This window comes from Puma concolor, chromosome B1 (genome assembly GCF_028749965.1).
Source record: "Puma concolor isolate L17-30 chromosome B1, mPumCon1.1.hap2, whole genome shotgun sequence".
In the NCBI taxonomy this organism is placed as follows: Eukaryota; Metazoa; Chordata; class Mammalia; order Carnivora; family Felidae; genus Puma; species Puma concolor.
In genome coordinates this window covers 28,398,236-28,418,086 of record NC_141670.1, presented here as the reverse complement: position 1 = coordinate 28,418,086, position 19,851 = coordinate 28,398,236, and the positions used below count along the sequence as shown (strand labels likewise).

The following is a 19,851-nucleotide window of genomic DNA, read 5'->3' as shown; positions in this document are numbered from 1 at the left end:
AACTATACTGATAAACACCATTACTAAAAGAAGAGCTACAAGTTAATGGAAGCAGACCTTGGTTCCTTTTAAAACCACTTTTATGTATTTATAGACTACAGGTAAATCATACCACAAATAATCACTTGCCCATGCACTGCAATTATCTGCTTCACTTTTCATTGCTCTCATTTAAGAAAAAAAGCCTTGTTTTACTGGTCTTTAAATTCCAGCCATTTACACAACGCTAAGCACATGGCAAGTGCTTAATTTATCTTTTTGGACTAAAAGAACACATAGGAATTTTTAAAATTCATAGCACTTTTGGGGCACCTGGGTGGCTCAGTCGGTTAAGGGTTGACTCTTGATTTTGGCTCAGGTCATGATCTCATGGTTTGTGGGATCAAGCCCCACATCAGGCTCTGTGCTGATGGCATGAAGCTACTTGAGATTCTCTCTCTCCACGTCTCTGCCCCTACCCCACTCCCGTGCGTTCTCAAAATAAACTTTTATTTATTTTTTTAATGTTTATTTATTTTTGAGACAGAGACAGAGCATGAACAGGGGAGGGCCAGAGAGAGGGAGACACAGAATCCGAGGCAGACTCCAGGCTCTGAGCTGTCAGCAGAGACTGACGCGGGGCTTGAACTCACAGATGCTGAGATCATGACCTGAGCTGAAGCCAGACGCCCAACCAACTGAGCCACCCAGGCGCCCCATCAAAATAAACTTTTAAAATTAAGGGGGCGCCTGGGTGGCTCAGTCGGTTAAGCGTCCGACTTCAGCTCAGGTCACGATCTCACAGTCCGTGGGTTCGAGCCCTGCGTCGGGCTCTGGGCTGATGGCTCAGAGCCTGGAGCCTGCTTCAGATTCTGTGTCTCCCTCTCTCTCTGCCCCTCCCCCGTTCATACTCTGTCTCTCTCTGTCTCAAAAATAAAAAAAAAAAAAACGTTAAAATTCATAGCACTTTCATCCATATCTAAGTCAAGACAATAAAGATGAGACGAAGGCTACAAATTTGGCTTATTCAATATGATGTTAATCCACATATTGTTAAACACATGTAAAAGAATCCCTGCCACGATTACCCCACTCTATCCAGTTAGTAACGGAGCTACTCCAACTCAAACAGGAGTCTCTCCACACGGCCTTTTTAAAATGCTGTCACTATTGCATTTCTGTGGACCTATTTTGTAATGTACTTTAGGGGAATGGATCAAAAATTATTAAATAACTCATTAAAAGATCGGCTTTCTTTATAAGATCTGAAAAATGTGCCCCAAAAGTACATCCCAGGGATACACATAACGAAGCCTCTTCTTTGCTTTCACCTCTCAAGCACAGTACGCTGTTTCCACGTGACAGCAGAGAATGACATCGACTTGTTTCTTCCCTTCATAGATACTACAGGCACAGAGCAAGAAGTAGGATTCTGTCCTATGCTGCCAACAGTGGCAAAGGGACATATGTGATTTCACATTTTTTAAAATTCGCCAAGTTTATGCATAGATTCTATAACCATACAGTTAAACCTAAAGTGCAGTTTTAGAAATCAAAGTTATTAGGGCTAGGGCACTTATTATAAATTGCTATTAGTTTCTTCTAAAGCACTCTCCCTCTTTTGCTTTAAAAATATTTTAAAAAGCACAAATTGACCTACATCTTGAAGGAGACCACAGCAAACGTATATACCATTTCTTAAAACTATAGAAACCTGGAGAGAATAGTACAATTTATTGGTCTGCTGAGCTTAGAAACTATGTAGACACCAAGAAGCCAAAACATGAAAGGAAACGGCTGCAAGAACTTGATAAAAGGGATCTTGCTAGGTGACTTGAGGACACAATTGCTTAAGAATGTATTGAGACTGGGGCGCCTGGGTGGCTCAGTCGACTTCAGCTCAGGTCACGATCTCCCGGTTTGTGAGTTCAAGCCCCACGTCAGACTCTGTACTGACAGCTCAGAGCCTGGAGCCTGCTTCAGATTCTGTGTCTCCCTCTGTCTCTGTCCCTCCCCCACTTGTGCTCTGTCTCTATCAAAAAAATAAATAAAATTTTTTTTTTAATTTTTTTTTTCAACGTTTATTTATTTTTGGGACAGAGAGAGACAGAGCATGAACGGGGGAGGGGCAGAGAGAGAGGGAGACACAGAATCGGAAACAGGCTCCAGGCTCTGAGCCATCAGCCCACAGCGTGACGCGGGGCTCGAACTCCCGGACCGCGAGATCATGACCTGGCTGAAGTCGGACGCTTAACCGACTGCGCCACCCAGGCGCCCCAATAAAATTTTTAAAAAATGTATTGAGACCTACTATAACTGGTTAAACTTTGATTATAAAATAAGATTACAGACTGTTCTTCCATTTCACTACAAAAATTGGGGAACATGTATATCAATCATTGGATGGTATGGTTAAGGTTTCCAACGCTGTCATTAACTTAATGGTTTTGCTTTTTTTTTTTTTTAAAGAGGAAAACAACCTTTCCAGGAGGCCTGGATTTCACGGCTTTTAATTTAGGCAAAATTCAGTTTTGAAAGTACAAAGGAGATACTGCCTAGGGAATCCAAGAAGGCTCTCTAGAAGCAAGCTTGTGCTTGAAGACAGCCAGGCACTCCTGCACAGAAAGTGGCCGCCTAGGCACTCCAACGTGCTCCCCGCCCCCAGCCACACATGTGAATCCACGTGAGGACCAATGGCATAGTTCCACATCCATGACATAATGTCATATGGCAAATCACTCCATCTTTTGGGACCTCAGTTCCCTCATTTGTAAGAGAAGAGGCTGGACTAGTCCCAGTTATAAAGTAGGACTATTACAGTCATGAATTTAGGAGGACGCCTCTATCCTGCCTACAAATCAAACACCCTAAGGAAAGAACTCCTTCAGTGATGTTTTTCTCACCACCTATGACTTGTCTTAAAAGCAAAAGCAAATGTATGCACTCTATTTCCAGTAAAACAAAACAAAAAACAAAAAAATAAGTTATATTCCCCTAGTACCTACTTCTAAGAGGCTGAAAGCCCTCAGATAAAGGGCAGTTAACACTGATACAAAGCAAAGAATCACAGACTGTAGGGAAGTGCACAACAGCACGCCTCTTTGGGGTGCCTTACAAATGTTAGATTCATTTATCTCATCTACGCTGGGATTTAAACCTGGAGAACACAGAATCTACTAAGCTTCTAGATCTCTAGTGTGATCTCCAATTATGTGGGTTTTTAAGAGCTTTCCCATACGCTCAATACTACTTAACACGAAGATTAAACGTCACAGTGATTAGCACTTGAATATTTTGCCATGGGTCAGGCACTACCTACATTGACTCCACCCTCCTCTACCCTTCCCTGTCTCACAAGCCTACAGCTAAGGAAACAAGAGGCACAAAAAGACTAACTTCATCCCAAGGTCCCAAAGCCAGAGTCTGAATCCTGGCATTCTATCCCCCTGACCCACCTGTTTAAATGCTGGATGGCAAACATATCTAGCACCTGACAATGCTGGATGATCAAAGATGATTAAGACAAGCACTCGGTTTACAGATGGCAGAGGCTGCCAAACATATAAAAAATAATTACAACATGATATGTGTGCTGTAACCCAGGCCTTTAAAAACTGCTGTGGCAACAGAGGAGAGAGAGACTGCCAGAGGAGTGCAGAAAGGCTTTCATTGAGCTGGGTATTGAAAGATGAGCAGACATTCCTGGGCTACAGGAAGAATGGAAAGGCATTCTGGGTACAGAACAGCATGTGCCAAGGTACATAAAGGTGAGAGAGTTCCCGTGTGCCAGGAGGGGAGGGAAGGCAGGGCAGGAATGGGGAGCTTTTACAGACTAGCGAACTAGACCCCTTTCAGCATTTGTTCCTATCTGGCTATGGCAGCTAGAAAGCAGGGTCCCCTTAACAGCTCTCTCCTACAGTGAAAATACCTGGTAGGGTCTGAGGGAATGTTTTTCTTCTCTTCCAAGACTCACTTCCCCCAGAGTCAATAAGACTCTAAAGTACAAATAGTCCTGGGATGCAAACAATAATATAATAAACCAACCAGTTAGCCGAATTTTAGAGCCAGGCTATCTAGGCAGTAGAGGGCACACAGAAGAAAGGGCAGTAAATTGGCCCCCATGATGAACTGCCATAAACTCTACAGCCTAGGTGCGTGGTCCTTAAGGGGTCAGGAACAGCAGTGTGTGTGTGTGTGTGTGTGTGTGTGTGTGTGTGTGTGTTTTCTGAGGAGAATACCAGTACGTTTCACCAGATTTTCAAAGTGATCCATGGCCCGAAAAAACAATCAGCGCTCTCCATACAACTTCCAACACCTCTGGCAACCCCCTAAGACACGACACACCGCAAAGCCCTCCCTCCTTCTTGGGCCTTACTTAAAACTCTGACAAACAGTGTAACTTCAGACTCTGTTCAAAAGGCCTTTAAGATCTGAGGTTGTTATTGCTTGCCTAACGTGATTCAGGTCATAGCCTACCACCTGTTCAGAGCCCCAAATGTTCATGATTTACCGATAAGACATAAACCCTCCAATTTCTAATTTTCCTAAGGGAAACCTTCTCTCTAAAACGGTGAAAACAGTGACAAAATTCAAAAAGCTGGATCCCCAGGCCAGGTACTTAATTAACTTCTCAACTAATATTTAAAAGAAAACTTAAAAATAAACCACACTTCAGTGAAACACGCTTTAATTTTCTACCACAAGATTAAAAGGATGACTGGCCCCTGAGGAATAATCATCACCCTGGAGTCTGAACACATGAAACCTTGTTCACAGGTTGGCGATTTGGGCCCTGGTGGAACATAAACAGTCAACCCAGCATCTGTCATCATCATCACATGACGACACACATCACCAACCTTTCCACATACACATCTTCTGTTGTTAGACTTCACTCGATTGCTGTTCAGCCCATGCTGCCATCTCTAAAGCAGTGCACAGGTCAAGGCAATATAGGCAACAGGTCATGAAAAGGCAACAGGTCATGAAAGAGACAGAAGCCTTCAGGTACCTAGCATGCTAGGTGGCAAGGAGCAGATGGTGGGTAAGAATACCAGTGCTGGGAGTGGGGGAGGTGGTGCTGAGCGCCTCAGTCAGTTAAGCATCTGACTCTTGATTTCAGCTCAGGTCGTGATCTCATGGGTTCAAGCCCAGCGTAGGGTTCCCAGCTCACAGTGTGGAGTCTGCTTGGAATTCTCTCTCTGTCTCAAAATAAATAAACTTAAAAAAAAAAAAAAATACCAGTGCTGAGGGGCACCTGGGTGCTTCAGTCAGTTCAGCGACTGACCTTGGTTTCCGCTCAGGTCATGATCTCATGGTTCATGAGTGCAAGCCCCACATAGGGGCTCTATGGTAACACCGAGGAGTCTGCTTGGGATTCTGTCTTGGCATTCTCTCTCTCTCCCCCTTCTCTGCCTCTCCCCTGCTTGCTCGCTTTCAAAATAAATATATAAAACTTAAAAAAAAAAAAAAGTCAGTGCTGGAGTCAACAGTAGCCCAGGTTCAAATGCCAGCCTTATGATGAAGCTGTGTGAGTTCAGGCAAGTTACTTACCCTCTCTTCTATTTCTTCAAGTATAAAATGAAGATCATAGCTGTGCCTCATTATAGGATTGTTATGAGAACTTAGACGTTAATATTTAGAACAGTGTCTGGAACCTAGCTAGTATTTGAGAAGTATGCTAAATCATACCGTAATTCCTTGGTTAAGGAAACTAGCTATTCCAACAAAACTGAGAAAGAAGGCAAGTCCACTAACAGGCAAATATCCAGAGTTAATTTAATGTTCAATGTGAAATAAAACACCGAAAATAATCACCACACTGCAAATACTTTAACCGTCAATGGAATGAAAAATATTTTAACAATCGGGAAATCAAAATTAAACTCAAAAGACATTCAGTGATGTCCTACCACACGTTAATCACCATGCTGGATATTAGGGATAAACAAGTTAAAGTCATTGTACATACACATCCTAATTACACAGGAACAGAGAATACTGACAGAGTAAGACTCATGCTTACATGCACTGAAATATTTTTTAAAATTTATTTAATTTTAATGTTTATTTTTGAGGGGGAAAGACAGCAAACGGGGGAGGAGCAGAGAGAGAGAAAGAGAGAAAGAGAGAGAGAAAGAAAGAAAGAGAGACAGAGAGACAGAGAGACAGAAAGAGAGAGAATGAATCCGAAGCAGGCTCCAGGCTCTGAGCTGCCAGCACAGAGTCCAATGCAGGGCTCGAACCCACGAACCGTGAGATCGTACCTGAGCCGAAGTCGGATGCTCAACCGACTGAGCCACCCACGCACTCCTACATTGAAATATTATTGAGGAATGCAGACTGAACTTTTGAAGGAGGATAGAAATTTCTAAAGTAATAATGGAGTAAAGCATTACTATTTAATAATGGGCTGATGCTATTGTGTTTTCTCTGGGAAAATAATGCAGGAGGCACAGAAATTTTGGAAGCTGAACAGTGCCAAGGAGAGCCAATGATGTAATTGTTATTACAGCATAAATTGCTCTTAAAGTTTAGTATGAAGTAAAAATAAGAGCTTCCTTTCTAGATCAGATTCACTGTGCCATGTGTTTTGTATACATTACCTTGTGATTCCATGAAGCTTTATCATCCTCATTCTCTTACAAAGAGATGAAGAAACGAAGGTTTAGAGAGGTTAAAAGTCACTAGCAAGCATAACAGACTATGAACCTAGTTACGAGTCCAACATAACCATGCACCTTCAGTAACTGGTTTATAATTAGGTGTCCAATGTCACAAAATCTCAGCTTACTGATTTTTAATAACCTGTCCTCATCCACTTTTCAAGGAGAACCCCTTTCCAGATAGCTCTGCATGTGCTGAACACATTAAATTCTAGTGAGACACGCTTTCTCCCTAATTTTTGCTACAATCTGTATCCAACCCTACTTGTAGATCTCGTTATTCCCAATTTACACAGGAAGAACTAACCTCAGAGACATTCAGTAGCTTGCCCAAGATAATGAAGGACAGCCAGGAAACTCGCATTCAAAACCTACAATGGTGCACTCCCAAGCTCAAAGCAATGGAAAGGTCCTCTCAATTTTCTGAATGCAGATCCAACGGAAGCTCTTCACCATCATGCTGTTCTTCTCAACTGACCCGTGCGACTCTGTCCCTGAAAATCTAAACTAAGATATTCTCTTTCCAGGATGTCCCCTCCACCCAACCCTTGGCCAATTTACTCCACAGATTCTGTGGTCCTGACAGGCACCAGTGGGCCAGAGCTAGAAGCAGAAGAGGAAAGAAATGAGGAAAGGCTGTAGGGAAGAAATGGAAGAAGTGGCCATTCATCCCACAGTGGGTTTCCCCTCAGTTCCTGGAAGCCTCACCCATGCCAAAAACTCCCAGGTTTCCCCTTGCAGACCCGTGCTCACCAGGTTCCCTCACAGGTAGCTAGGCAACCAAAGGCAACATACACAAAGAGCATAGAGCTGCCAAGTGCTGCCCCGCAGGGTCTTCAGACAAAAGCAGAACCGGGGGCCTATAAATATCCGCAAGGTGACAGAACACACAAACAGATAAGGGACAAATACTACAGATGTTTTAGAGTCTGGATCTCCAGCCACAGTAAGAATAAAGACAGGCCTGGTAAGGCACTGGTGGACAAATAACTGGATGGCTGGGAAACCAGATAGCAAAGCCCAGGGCGACTCAGTACCGGGGATAGAGAGACCGCAAGTGAGGCTGAACAACTCTTATTACCACCACACGGAGGGTCTAAGGCATGCACTTTGTAACATACATTGCAACTGATCACAGGCCTTTGAGGCAGGTCCTGGTTCTCAAGGCCACTTTGGATACATGAAATGAACAGATAAATTATCTCTACAAAATGAACTGTGAATTCCACAGGGGCTCACGGCAATAAATAGGAGTCCCTGCTGTAAAGAGTTTCCTCTGGCACAAACAATAGACATAAACAAATATTCGTTGAAGACGCAACTTTGTTTCAGCCAAATGCATCTATTCAATACCATGAAGAACTTGTGATCTTTCCATTTCTTTTTAAAGAAGGAGCGGTTTTCATTTTTCCTATGGCTGCTTGGGTGTGAGTTTAGTTTACAACTGAGAAGTGAAGACAATGAGCCCAAGTGGAAGGATTTCCAAAATCTACTCCCAGATAGGTCTAAATGTTCAGAAACCTACACTGGTGTTTCTCTTGCACGGCAAGTTCCCCCCAGAAGGAGGTGCCATGGGGTCCCATGCTTCAACAAAGCCTAGATTTGTGTATAAAACAACAGATTAAATCCTACACAACGCAGCCCAAACACTACTGCTTCTAAGAATTTTCCTTCAATTTCCAACCCAGGGATAACTCGTATTTTTATCTGGTATAGCAACTAGCCTTTTCTAACTCCATGTTTATTAATACCTTCCACTTCGCCCATGTGCTATTTAGAGGGTACTGCACGTGGTAGGTACCCAGAAAATTTCTCAGAAGTCATCTATGTGATGTGCTTTCACATTTGAGAATACTAAATACTGTATTTGGATAGGACATCCGTACTTCAAGGAATCTTTAATGGTTAACACATATGCACACACAAAAACATTTCGGAGGATTCATGAAAACGTCACTTGGAAGAGAAAGCCAAATAACGCCTCCATTTTCTTTAAGAAACTTACTTTAAAAATGATTGCTGCGGAGGGGCCTGTCCAGAACTAAAGTTAAATTAGCCTGGTAGCTGCTGTCTGGTGATAACTTTCTTCATGCCAGGAAGTTGGTGAGTATGTGATTAAACATGTTTCCGCCCCTAGCTCCACCCTAGATGCTATCAGTTTGCTAACAGAAGGTTCTGCAGCTGACCAGCTCCTCAAACCACTCCAAAAAAAAAAAAAAAAAAAAAAAAAAAAACAAGAAAAACAAAACTGTGCCAATTTTTTTTACACAAGTTAATTATAAACTCTAAATCCCCTCCCATGTGTGTACTTTCTACTCCTCTTCACAACACGCACCGATGTAAAGGATGGGGGAAAATGGCCATTTTCATGACTCCAAACAAATATTTTAAACTTATAAGATTGCTAAAAATACTAACTACCCTGTCAATTGACGCCAAGTTGTTTTTTTTTTTTTTTTTTTTTTTAGACAGCATGCATGTAAGCAGGAGAGAGAATCTTAAGCGCACTCCACGCTCAGTGCGGAACCTGATGTGGGGGGGCTCAATCCCATGACCCTGGGATCAGGACCTGAGCCCAAATCAAGAGGTGGATGCTCAACCAACCGAGCCACCCAGGCGCCCCTGACTGAATATGAAACTCGCAAAGACTTGGCAGACTTGCATGAGCATTTTCCTTTTCTAAACCTCTAGTCAAGCTTTGTTAAAGTCCTTAAGTTGATTCCTTGAGTGCTTAATTTTCCCAAAGTACAATTTTTTATTCATTTTTTTTTTTTAACGTTTATTGACAGAGAGAGAAAGAGAGACAGACAGAGAGACTGTGAGCTGGGGAGGGGCAGAGAGAGAGGGAGACACAGAATCTGAAGCAGGCTGGAGGCTCTGAGCTGTCAGCACAGGGCCCAACGCGGGGCTTGAACTCATGGACTGCGACATCATGACCTGAGCCGAAGTCAGACACTTAATGGACTGAGCCACCCAGGCACTCCCTCCCCACCAAAGTACACTAACTTTTTCGTTGACATAACAAAAAAAATCCCCCAATGGAGTTTTGCTAAAAGTTGGACCCATGATCAGTTCAAAAACTGAGAAATACTTCTATACTTCATGAAAAATTTCCCTATCTAGCTCTATGACCTTAAATCTGCCATTACATACCTTTCTGGTCTTCGATTTCAATTAGTGATTGATCTCTTTCAACTATGATACCATACTTCTTTAGTATTGTATGATTTTAGAACATTTTTAACACTTTGAATTGGGCTTTGCTATTTGGTGAGGAAGTCCCCCTTCACTGTACTTTTTCAAGATTTTCTTGGCTTTATATACATTTAGAAGTCCAGCAGAACTTTAGAAATAGTTTGTCAATTTCTTTTTTTTTTTTTGTCAATTTCTTTTAAAAATACTTTGACAGTTTTATTGGAACTGTATTTAACTTGTAAACTTGGAAGAAACGGACAACTTTAGAATACCATCCAGGAATAGAGTCTTTATTTTCATTTATTCAAGTCTTTTATGTCCTTCAGAGTACAGTATTCTTCAGGTAGGTCCTGCAAATTTGTTTTTACTGCCCCTGCCCCCAAAACTGCCTTTTTCATTGTTTTCTAACTGATTATGCTGGTACACACTGCTTTCCTGGGATTTTGTGTTTATCTTGTCCAGCCCCCTTACCAAAGTTTGTTATTAGTTCTATTTTTTCTTTTTGTCCAATTGATAAGCTTGGATTTTTAAGGACATAGTCACGCTGACAGTAACACTGACAGCTAGAACCTATCTTTGAAAGACCTGGAAAAAAAAAAAAAAAACTAGGAAAACTATTTCCAAAATACCTGTATTAGACAATGTTTACAATAAAGACTGCCTAGAAATCAATGAAGACAACCCTAATAGAAAAATATCGATAACTAAATTGTTTAAAAGTAACTTCATTAATAAAAATACAAATTAAGGGGTGTCTGGGTGGCGCAGTCGGTTGAGCGTCCGACTTCAGCCAGGTCACGATCTCGCGGTCCGTGAGTTCGAGCCCCGCGTCAGGCTCTGGGCTGATGGCTCGGAGCCTGGAGCCTGTTTCCGATTCTGTGTCTCCCTCTCTCTCTGCCCCTCCCCCGTTCATGCTCTGTCTCTCTCTGTCCCAAAAATAAATAAATGTTGAAAAAAAAAAATTAAAAAAAAAAAATACAAATTAAAATAAAATTTTTTTCAGCCAATGATTGAAAAAAAAGATAACATCTATGTTGGAAAGCATATGGAAAAATGAATGCTCCACATTATAAATTGGTAAGTCTTTTTAAGGCAATTCAGCATTATCAAAAAATTAAGGGCAGGGCACCTGGATGGCTCTCAGTTGGCTGAGCGTACAACTTCGGCTCAGGTCATGATCTCATGGTTTATGGGTTCAAGTCCCGCATCGGGCTCTATGCTGACAGCTCGGAGCCTGGAGCCTGCTTTGGATTCTGTGTCTCCTTCTCTCTTTGCCCCTACCCTGCATGTGCTCTGTCTCTGTCTCTCAAAAATAAATAAATGTAAAAAAATAAAGAAAGAAATACAAAATTAAGTGCACGTAACTCATCCAGAAATTTCATTTCTAGGAATCTTTACATTATACTCAAGTTCTAGAGTTAAAGAGTAAATTATACAATGCCTTATAGTTAAAAAAAAAAAAACCTTAAGAATCCCATAAACTGTCCAAGTATATGTAGTTCATTTATTCAAATACGCATAATATACACAAATATAAATTATATTTACTGATGTAGCATATGTCCTAAAGAACACATGGACAAAATTTCATTTTTGTTTAGGTTTATTTACTGAAAGAGAATGAGCGGCGGTTGGGGGGGGGGGGGGTGCGGAGAGAATTCCAAGCAGGCTCTGCCCTAGCAGTGCAGAGCCCAATGTAGGGCTCAATCTCATGAACCACAAGATCATGACCTGAGCCAAAAACAAGAGCTGGACACTTAAGCAACTGAGCCACCCAGGCTCCCCAAATTTTCCTTTTTTAATTGTAAGAATATGTATGGTTAAATTCTAACAATGCATAAAATACAATTCTACTTTATTAGAAATACCTCACACCTGTATCTGTATATGAAAATGCTTCCTGCAAATATCATTAGTAACAACAAAAACACTAGAAAAGGCTCAATGTCAGTCAGCAGGAAATATATTATGGTACATCCAGTGAAATACCATACAGCTATTAAAAAGAACGAGCTACTGCTATACACTGATATGGAAGATCTAAGATTTACTGTCAAGTTAAAATAGAGGGAGCAAATCATGTATTGCATGTTAGAAAACATTTTTATCTGCAGCATCTAAATGAAGAGAAAGAGGGGAGCCTGGGTGGTGCAGTCGGTTAAGCGTCCGACTTCAGCCAGGTCACAATCTCGCGGTCCAGGAGTTCGAGCCCCGCATCAGGCTCTGGGCTGATGGCTCGGAGCCTGGAGCCTGTTTCCGATTCTGTGTCTCCCTCTCTCTCTCTGCCCCTCCCCCGTTCATGCTCTGTCTCTCTCTGTCCCAAAAATAAATAAACGTTGAAAAAAAAAATTAAAAAAAAAAAAATGAAGAGAAAGATGCATATTAAAATATGAACTCTGATTACACTTGTGCAACAGAATGAGGATGGGAGACTGAGAACATTAAGTTATTTTCTGCATGTACTTCTGTAGTTTTATATCTTAAATAACAAGTACTTATTACTTTGTAATTTTTTTCACAGAAAAATGAGGAGCCATGGTATTTATGGTTCTTTGCAACTTTCTAAGTTTATGAGAAACAGGTGTTCTGAGGAGTCTCCATGTTGATTTCAGCTACTGATAATCAGTTATCTGGTACTGAGTAGTGAAGATTGTCACGGACAGTGAGAAAAAGAACAGAGATGGCATCCAACAATCCCAAACATTCTGGTAAAAGCTTAAATACCCAGTCAACGTGATCATTTTCGTTCTGTGTCTCTATGAAAGTAAAATATCTCAACATTTTAACAGACTTTTCAGTGATCACGAACGCAAGATTTTATTGTATTCTTAGATAAGGTCAAAAGATCTATGTGTTCCTATGAAGCACAAGCTTCCCCCACCAAAAGAAAAATAAATGGAAAACATCAAGAGGGCAGAAGGAGAGTAAAAGAGTGGATCTCTAAGACTGGAGAGCAAAGAACGTTCTATTTCCTAGGGATTAACATTTACACAAACACTGACTACACTAATGGAGGGCCTTATCCACACTTTATCATTTTGTTTAGTTTATCTGGACGATGATGCGAAACAAACCCAAAATGAAGGAGGGACAGGGCTACTATCTACGCAACTCTTCCAACTCATAAGTCACCGGTATATCCAGACACCAGACTAAGTCCTGGTTCACAGGGATTTCCCAACTCTGAAAATCCCACGTTGCAATAGAACAGGCCTTGAAATCTTACAAAAGGGGTTCATTGTGTTGAATTAAAACGTACCCCTACACACACAGTAATTTTAAGCAGAAAACGAACACAAAACCAAACTGACAAACCCCAGAAGCACTTATTTTAGATGAAGAAATCAGATGTTCTCCCCTCTGTACGATGTGCTTCACGCACAGTTCCAGCAAGGAGCCATCCCTCAAAGTCTGGTGGAAAAGCAACCTGAAACATGAAATACTGCAGGCCGTCCACGTGCCAAACACCCAGCAAGGCACAGTGTGTACACGCACTGCCATCTAACACATCAAGCAGTTGACCTCATGGTCCTAGCCCGGGTTTTCTCAAAGACAAAGCCGTCGCAGCCTCCCAACCAAGCCCACTCCGAGACTTGTCTTGATCCCTCCCCATCCCCCTGAAGCCTGTTCCCAGAACCTAGTGTCTGACCTGGTAAGTGATAAAAATGCTTACCGAATAAGTGAACAAGATGGCATGTTATTAGGGCAGTGAATGAAATTCAGTGTGACAAAAACCCAGTCTGCAGGACAAAGTATTGCAGAGGAGACTACCTGGCAAGGGGGTGCCAAAGGTTTTAAGCAGAATGACAGGGCACATTTCCATTGTTTTGAAAGGTTACCCTGACTGTCCCGAAGAGCTAGGACCATAGGGAGGCACAGCTGGTAGGTATAGCAGTGCAGAAAGCCTTGCTGGTAGCCTGAATGGAATGGTAAGGGAGAAAGGCGGAGAGAAGTCAACAGATTTGAGATTGGGGGAGGCACAATTGTCATGTTTGGTGATAGACTGGTTAGGAAGGGAAATGGAAGAGGTGGGAAACTGGCTCAAGAGTGGCAGATGAGGAACACAGGAGGTTTGAGGAGGAGGACAACGACATCGCAGGTCCTGGACATGCTGAGTTTATCAAAATGCACAGGAGACAGCCAACTGGAGGTGGTACAGACACCTGGCTATTTGACTCTGAAGCTCAGGACAGAACCCTGGAACAAAGGACATCCTCCAAGGGCATGCAGGGTAATAAGAAATAAGACACAGGACAGAGATTCTGAGGAATGCTATCATTTATGGACCAAATCAATGAAAAAAGATGAAAAGGAGAAAGTAGAAGCAGGGGCACAGAGGCAGAGAAAGTCCATAGAATCATGGAAACCAAGGAAAGAATGTTAAGAACAGAAAAAAAAAATCCAAAAGTCAAACCTGTCAGTAGTGGGATAACAAGCAACTTGTTTCTTATATTTTACTCTATTTTCCTAGGATGCTTAATAATATTTATTACGAGAGAGAGCATGAATGGGGGAGGGGCAGAGAGGGAGACACAGGATCCGAAGCAGACTCCAGGCTCTGAGCTGTCAGCACAGAGCCCGACGCAGGGCTCGAACTCACAAATCATGAGATCATGACCTGAGCTGAAGTCGGCACTCAACCAACTGAGCCACCCACGCACTCCTGAAAGAAAAAAAAAATTTAAAGAAAAACTGCAAAATGTCTGCTATAATATCTCCATAAATTAAAAAGCTAGAGGCGCCTGGGTGGCTCAGTTGGTTAAGCCTCTGACTATATAGCTCAGGTCATGATATCACGGTTTGTGAGTTCGAGCCCTATGTCGGGCTCTGTGCTGACAGCTCAGAGCCCGGAGCCTGCTTCAGATTCTTTGTCTCCCTCTCTCTCTCTCTGCCCCTCCCCTGCTCGTGCTCTGTCTCTCACTCAAAAAATAAACATTAAAAATAAATAAATTAATAAATTAATTAAAAAGCTATAGTTGGGGCCCCTGGGTGGCTCAGCTGGTTAAGCATCTGACTCTTGATTTACGCTCAGGTCACAAGCTCACTGTTCCTGTGATTGAGCCCCACCCGGGCCTCTAGGTTGACAGTGCGAGCCTGCTTAGGAGTCTACCTCTCTCTCCCTGCTCACACACTCTCTGTCCCTCTCTCTCTCTCTCTCTCTCTCAAAATAAATAAACTTTAAAAAAAAAAAAAAAAGAGCTATAGTTTACAATCCACAGGACATGTGTTTTGAGTTCCTTTTCTGGGTCTGGTGATCTATCTGCTCCGGCTTCATGACCAGTGACACACATTGCCCAGCCTCCTGGCCAAGGTCTGGAATCCCAGCAGAGCAGAGCTGGCTGGCCTACACACCCATGGTCCAGTGACCTTGGGTTCATTAGCATATTGTTCTGATCAAATGAGCTAACCAGTCACAGACCCTGCCTACTTTGTCCCACTTCCCACAACTACTAATGCCGAACCAAAATTCCCCAACTCTGCACCATTTCCTATAAACAAGAGATTGCCTATAAACATTCACTCAGATACAGGAGGTCCAAGGCTCACAAAAAATGTTTGTTTATTGCCTCTAAAAAGGACTTATGTTTACTTACACGGTACCTGCCCCAGCAAGCAGAAGTGTATCATTAATGAGAACGAGGGTAGTCCACTGAGCCATCATAGATAGTAACCAATGACCTGTTGTTCTGACGACACTAAAAAAAAGGGGTATGACCAAGATATTTCTAAAAGCTCACCAAGGATATAAGAAATAATAGTCTAACCTTCTACCCATCTTTCTTGACCAACAACACCATTTTGGCATATTTTACATTTTTTTAAGATTTTATTTTTGGGAGAGTGTGAGCATGTGAGTGGAAGAGAAGGGTGGGGGAGAGAGGGAGAGGGAAAGAGGGAAAGAGGGAAAGAGGGAAAGAGGGAAAGAGAGAGAGAGAGAGAGAGAGAGAGAGAGAGAGAGAGAGAGAGAATATGAATGAATCCCAAAGCAGACTCCACAGTGTGGAGCTGATGTGGGACTCAATCCAACGACCCCGGGATCATGACCTGAGATGAAACCAAGAGCTGGACATTCAACTAACTGAGCCAACTGGACGCTTTTTTTTTTTTTTTTTAATGAAGTAAACTCTACCCTCAAGGACTCAGGACTTGAGGACCGCAGGACTCAGACTCCCCACCCGGAGATCAAGAGTTATGTGTGTACTCTGCCGACAGGCACCCCTGTCATTTCTTTTTTAAGAGGGTAAAAAGAATGAATTTACTTCAAAATAATTCTTGGGATAAGTAGCTTACCTTTCCAGAAAACTTAAGAACTTTGGATTATTTTGTTCAAGTGGATTTTACTATACTTGGTTTTCAGAAAGAAAGAATCACAGAGATGGGGTGCTAAAAATAGATGTAACAAAGTGGAAGGAAAGTACTTGTGAGAGCCTGACTAGCAATTAGCAAAAAGTGGTATCGCCAGTATTAAAATAGGAAATCTGAACCCATTCCGGGAACAAGGTCCTGGACTGCCACAGTCATGTAGCCTCACAGGCTGGCCCAACTCCCCAACAGAAGTCCCTGGGCCCAGTGGACAGCCTTATAAGGCAACCATGCTCAGGGAGAAGATAAGAACAACACTGAGCACTTAACATTTCCACAGGCCTCCACAAATATTAACTCGTTAGTTCTCACAGTATCCTGGGAGAGCCCAGTTACTATCATTTCCAAGAGACAGGAGAAGATAGATACCTGACTGACTACAGTTAATTATGCCCAAATGGGTAAAGGAGCCAGCAGCTCTCCTTAGGTGCTGCGTTCAGGGCCAGGCACGCCTCAAGTTGTGTCAGGAACGGAGTAAATGCTTTCCTAGTAATGAACAGGAAGGAAGAGGAAGATTTTTCAACTTTGACAGTGAGGAACAGTCTCCACCCTCTCTCCTCTACCTCCCACAGGGTCTCCATAAGATTCCAATCCATAGAATAATTAAGACTCCTGGGACTCCTGGGGCACTTGGGTGGCTCAGTCTGCTAAGCATCTGATTGTTGGTTTCAGCTCAGGTCATGATCTCAAGGTTCTGGAGTTTGAGCCCTACATGGGGCTATGAGCTGACAGTGCAGAGCCTGCTTGGGCTTTTCTGCCCCCCCACCCCCAAAATAAATGAATAAATTTTTTAAAATACAGTAATTAAGACTCCTACTTGAACAGCCTAGGAGAAGATACAAGCAAGGAGTAAAGACATGGCATGTCAAGAGGATAGGAGACTTGCTTTCCCCAAGCTGGTTTCCATCCTCCAAAGGGGACACTTGACATCCATCTCTTTACTTTCACGAATAAATTTGGCAACTGTGATTATAGTGCCTGTAAGAAATAAGACCACTATCTATACAGGTTGGAGGGGATTAAGTGGCCTTGATAATTCTATTAAGAAAATTGCAATGTAATTGTTATCAAATAAAGTTTCCTGACAATCTACACCATATAATATCTTGTGATCAGGTGCTGGAAGTATACAAGAGTAGAATTTTATATATGTGTATACATTTTTAAAATCACCTAGAATGTAATCTCTGCTAGAATCTCAAGTCTCCACAATAGCAAGACCCTTAGTTTTGTCCATTGATTATCCCCCACTGCCTACTGTGTGTCCAGCACAAAGCCGGTGCTCAATATGTATTTGCTGAATAGTCTTAAAAAAAAAAAATTAGCTCAACATCCAAACATACATAGATACGCAGGAAAGGACATAAGTACATATACTAGGTAGCACATTCAGTAGCTAAGTCAGAGACTGACATAATCGTCCTATGGAAGGGAAAACCACAGGGTAAGCCTGGAAGGAAAAAAAAGTAAGTGCACGGAGAGGACAGAAGAGTGCATTCTAGCCACCAGAGGATCAGGGACTTGGAGGTAGAACACCTTTGTAAGAACACAGCACCCAAAAGGTGGCAACAACTTAAAAGTTCATCAACTGAATGAATGAATGAACAAAATGTGGTATAGATCCATGCAAAGGAAATGCTATTCAGCCATAAAAAGGAACAAAGTACTCAAGGCGCCTGGCTTGCTCAGCCAGTAGAGCAGGTAACTCCTGATCTCTGGGACATGAGTTTAAGCCCATAGGGCACAGAGAGGTCTTTTAAAAAAAAAAAAAAAAAAAAACAAAGTGCCAATTCATGCTACAACATGGATGAACCCTAAAATAGCATGCTAAGTGAAATAAGTGAGACACAAAAGGCCACCCACTGTATTATTCTATCTGTATAAAATGTCCATAAATAGGCAAATCCATGGAGACAAAAAGCAGATTTGCAGCTGCCAGGGGCTGGGAGGCAGGGTTAATGAACACAGGTTTGGGTGTTTGTTTGTTTTTTTTTTTTCCCCTTGAGTGAGGGGAACAAAAATGTCCTAAGATTAGAGTCATGATGGTTATACAACTCTGAACACACCAAAAATTACTGAATTAAGGGTGCATTTTAAGCTGTGAATTGTACCTCAACAAAGTTATTAAAAGAAAGAACACTAGACTAGCTGCTGGGCTAGAGGCTGAGGAGACTGTGCACACGGACAGAGAGCAGACAAGTTTGGAAATGCAGAGAAGGGCCTGAGCATGGGGAGCTTTGAATGTCAGCGAAAGAAATCTGGATCTTATCCGCTAAGGACAACAACAACAAAAAATAGCGGGGCCAGTGCTCTCCAGTCTTCAGAGCACTTTCATATACATTAGACCCTTTTGATCAAGGAATCTGCAAATGTTTTCAGATGCTGGCTGATTTACGGGAGTAACACATTTGGAAGAATCATCTGCCATGAGTGTCGAATGGACTAGGGATGTGAGAAAGGCAATGGAGGCTAGGGGTGTAATTCGGAGTCCAGACCAGGGGATGGAAAAGATGGAAAAGAGCAGACTAGAGCGTGAAGTCCACGGCAACCCAGATTTTCGGGAACTAGAGATGCTATGTATAACTTGGTGACTCACCTACTGGAAAAGAAGTTGCCACATTACTGATCACTGAGGATTTGGGCAAGTCCTGTATCTCAAATTCCTCTGTGAAAGCAGAATCCTAAGAGGCACTAGGTTCAAGAGACCCCTTGATCTCTTTGGAATATACTTCTCTGAAGAATATTCCTTCCAGACTGGCAATGAAGTTCAGCATAAGAGGACAGATTTTTGTACTGCTATCGGTTCAAATTCAGGCTTTGGTATTTATTAGTGACTTAGACCAAGTTATTCACCTCTCTCTGAGCCTCAGGTCCTCACCTGTACATCAGAAATAATGGTGGTTGGTATCCACATGATAGAGTTAAGAACTAAATACAAGAAGCAATGTAAGCAAGGTCTAGAACAAAGTAAACAAGATCCCCTGGTTACCCAATTTTCTCACATCGGCTATATTTTTTAATTTTTTTTTTTAACATTTATTTATTTTTGAGAGATAGAGACAGAGCATGAGCGGGGAAGGGGTGGAAAGAGAGGGAGACACAGAATCGGAAGCAGGCTCCAGGATCTGAGCTGTCAGCACAGAGCCCGATGTGGGGCTCAAACCCATGAACTGTGAGACCATGACCTGAGCTGAAGTCAGACACTTAACCGAGCCACCCAGGAGCCCGGAGCTATGCTTTACAGCACTTACCAATTTGTGAATCTATACTGACTTGTGCTTTTATTTGCACAATACACACTTCCCCACTACACAGAAAAGTTCCAGGAAGGTCAAGGACAATGTCTGTCTGCTGCCCACTGTATCACCAGGGTTCAATACTGCAGGAGGTCAGTATCTTTGGAATGACTCACCTAGGAATTCTACATTTGGTTTCTAAAGCCAAGAGACACTGTGACGGATAAACAGCCATGCTATCCTATCCAGAATAGCAGCAGGAAGACGCAAACAAGTATGGTCACGGAGTAAATAGCTGCATCAAGGAAGTGAAAGGGAGAATAGTCAAAGAGGAAAACGCTTTATTTTTCCAGATGCTAATCTGAACAGTCTATTGTAAGCCTAGTGGGGGGAAAAAAAAAGACTTACGATAT

The 19,851-nt window shown here is 42.3% G+C and overlaps 1 protein-coding gene across 9 annotated transcripts in view; it reads right to left on the bottom strand.

Annotated features, from left to right (window-relative positions):
• The window catches only part of RBPMS (RNA binding protein, mRNA processing factor), a 178,382-nt gene that overhangs the window by 140,007 nt on the left and 18,524 nt on the right, over nt 1-19,851 (bottom strand). The gene's annotated exons all lie outside the window — the stretch shown is intronic.